Genomic DNA, 3,871 nt, shown 5'->3' with positions numbered 1-3,871 from the left:
CCAAGTCTTTGAAGGTCATGCTTAGGCTCCACGATATTACCGAACCAGTTTTCGTAATCTTTTTTGTTGTGGTTAGACTCCCATCACTTAGGGTGCCTTGCAGGGTTCCATATAACGCCTCCATCGACACCTAAGTTAATAGACACATAAGTAATTTGCATGACTGTATCAGAAAAAATGAAGAAGTATGATAGTTGGGAATGTCTAATAAATTACTAGGACAAGCGTGTCAGGGATGATAGAGTATCTGACATCATAGTACAAAATATCAGGATATGGGTATTTATCGATATTCAATTTCTGGATATGTATCGTGGATATATCCCCCTCTTTGAAGATATTTGACATTGTTTCACATTCAAATATCGTGGATATATCCAAAATATCGACAAATATCATGGATATTGTGGATATTTCTTGATATATCATGATACATTATTTATATTTATTTGAAATGTAATGGTAAATATTAACTAAATTTTTATATACACAAAATATCTTAAATATCGCCAATATTTACAGTCGTATATATCTCTGAACATATCATGATATTTATATATCTTTCTCTGAAATCTGGATAGATATCTCCAAATATCGTGATATATCGAGATATTTTGTACTATGTCTAGCATAATATGTCTGGAAATCTGGATCCACCATTTCATTATTCCACCTATTCAAAAGTTCCATGTAAACAGAAAGAACCTGCGGGAAAAAAAAATATAACAATAATAAATAAATAAAGTAAAAGAAGTTTGCCATTGTGTGTACGTACGAGCGTTGATGGATTACTATAGGGTAATGACTTGTTTTTAAACCTCATCATTCAACCATTGTTTGTCATAAAGCAAGTAGAAACTCCTTAGATTAATGTGTAAGCCTCGGCCAAAACATCTGACTTTAATAATTGGTGCAACAGCTTCCATGTTTGGTTGATCATGCTACCACCAGTATTGTGTTATGACATAGGCGGTAGTGGTCCTTTTCACTAGATCATTCGTAAGTTCACCTCGAGTGCATACAGTAGAGTTTCTGCCAATTAGCGCATTCTTCTGAAAAGTATGCTCAATCTTTTTTTGGCATAGTTTCCACTTCTTCTTCTAGTACACTAAATTTGTTCCATTGGGACTCCTTCTGTGCATTCCTTTTGTGAACTAGTCGTCAATAATATTGTTTGAGGACAGTTCCTTCAAAAACATTCTGACAAACCCAGATTAGTGGCATAGGCCGTTAGTACAGTGATAGGGTTATATACTAAAAGCATTATTTTGTAATAACTCTAATTCTTTATATTTTGAATAAGAATCATATGGGCAAATGTTATGCATATTATATATGTTATTAGTTATATGCATGTGTCTAATACTTTATACTGTAGATAATATGGTGTGTGTTGACACACAGAAGATCATATCATCAGTACCTTATAAAGTATAAGTAAACATTCACAACCTAAATGGATTTGGACAAACTATTGGTATGGTTGTAGTATAATCTGGTATTAGTCTATCTTGACTATAGGATTATACTAGTACACTTTGTGTGTATTGAACAGGACCAAGTGAGGTTATTTCTCCTTATACTGACTATATAAGAGAACAAACACCTCTGTTATTATGGATGCTTGTCCTCTTAATCCGGATATAATAACGGGCACTTACGTGCATTGTACATTGCTTTAAATCATCAATGAGTTAGATTCATTTGTGAATCAACAGACTCGATGGATTGGGTAATGACATTGTATTTAAGGTGAGCTATTGATTATAGAAGGAATCCGTGACCCGCAGGAAGTCCGGTTGATGATGTCCCCCTTGAGGAGCTCAAAAAGATTATCATGTAAACCCTGCAGGTGGATTTATTTCGACATGACAATGAGGTTGAGTGGTACTACTCAAGGACATAAGAAGTTGATTAATGTAGTTGTCAGTAACTTGACTTAATCAACGGAGATTCGATATCTTAAACACGGGGAGATCAACGAGCATATAATATGGAGCCCATAAACGCTGACACGTAATTTTGGATTAGGGCGGTAGTGCAACAATGGCATTTAGTAGAATAAGCCATTTGTTGACGGACTTGGGCCGTGTGTTCTGGGCGAACATGGGAAGCACAAGCCTGTCAGGAGGCCCAACCCTAATTTCTCCTCATGGTCCCTGTTGTAGCCTATAAATAGAAACCTTTCTTCTTGGCCGAAATTCACTATTAATCTTGATAGAAAAGAGAGGCATGAAAAGTAGATCTGAATTCATTTCTGATCTTGAGAGAAATAAAGGGGTTGGTAGATCGTTGCCCACACAACATCAAATCTATTGAAAGGAATACAATAGAAGATCAAGGGGTTGATTGTTGATTCGGATTCATAGCTATTGGATTTTCATAGTTATCAAGAAGCCGGATTTACAGGTATGTTTTCCAATCACAAATCGTGGACACCCATTAATTCCGCTGCACGTGGTGTTCGCGATTTGTAGAAATATTTATTCTGAAATAACGGTTCCTACATACAGTCCCATCGACTTCACAATAAAGTTGTATACATACTCAAGACTATTCACAACTTAAGGCTTTCTTTTCAACGGACATTTTCGTGAAGAGACACGTTCATAGGGGAACTTATATAGGGCCTTGAAGAACGTATATAGTGGCTTCAATAACTTTTTAATTTCTTCTTATCAACTTGTTCGTGTTAAGCTTAAATATGACACTAAATTAGCCGTGCCAAGACACTATCAGAAGTGCATGAACGTATTAGGTTATATAGTCTCTTAAACAGCTTATATCGAGTCTTCAATAACTTTTAAATTTCCTCTTATGAACTTGTTCTAGGGAAGCTTATATAGGGTCTTGCACAACTTATATACTCTTATATATAAGCCTAAATTAAAACGTTAGTAAGTGTACATTAATAAGTTGTTCACGAAACTAGATAAAGTGTTGGAAGAGATTATATAAGCTGCTCCCACAATCATGTTTAAGGTAAGTGTATAAGTTAAACAACAAATAAAATTATCTTTGACATTTTGAATATGTGTCATAGTCTTGGTTTACACCTTATCATCAGTCTGGGTTTCATCCACTTCCTTTTTAGTACCATCACCACCATCATTTACAATACCCTCTCTGTCGTTATCGAAGTCCACTTGACGACAACCAGCAGCCATCTTAATATACGTTGCAGCAGTAATTCCACACTCCAATAAATCCTTTGCAATTCTCTATCTAATATATACTTTGCGCCTAGGGTCAAAATCTGGTGACCTATTCCTGAGAAGACAGTCAGCAAAGGTCAATGCATAGGCCCCACAACTATTATCATCATTTTGTTTACAGCAATTAGTGCACACAAACTTCCACTTGGTATGCAATTTAGAGTGATAGATAAAGTCTCTATTGGAAGCCAACATCCCATAAAGCAATACTGAGAGTACCTTCTCCAAAGTCAGCCTGGGGTCAAGCTCCTACTCTTCACCACTCTCAGCAGCAACCAAAGAATCAAAGATCTGAACAGACCAGTCTCTGAAGTTGACTGCAACGAGAATCCAATGGCTGTTGCCAATATTAACCATCGTCATCCAACACTGCTTGTTCGCTATGTCATTAACAAATGAAAGGAAAACCCTTGTCATGTTGCCTGTGTGTAAAGAGCTTCCCAATACAAATATTTAGGCAATATATTTCTAAATAACTACGTAAGTAGAAAATCAGTGAGAGAGACATACGATATCATTGAGCTAACCATTCTTATAGAAGGTGTAGAAGACAGACATATCTATCTCATCTTGGTAGCCGTACCATCTAACAACCTGTGTTAGGTTTGTACTAGGAAGATCGTGCAGTTTCCAGTAATACGTTACCCGTTGAGCAG

This window comes from Coptis chinensis, chromosome 4, assembly GCF_015680905.1.
Source record: "Coptis chinensis isolate HL-2020 chromosome 4, ASM1568090v1, whole genome shotgun sequence".
Classification (NCBI taxonomy): Eukaryota; Viridiplantae; Streptophyta; class Magnoliopsida; order Ranunculales; family Ranunculaceae; genus Coptis; species Coptis chinensis.
The sequence above is the reverse complement of the archived record's forward strand: the minus strand, read 5'-3'. Positions refer to the sequence as shown.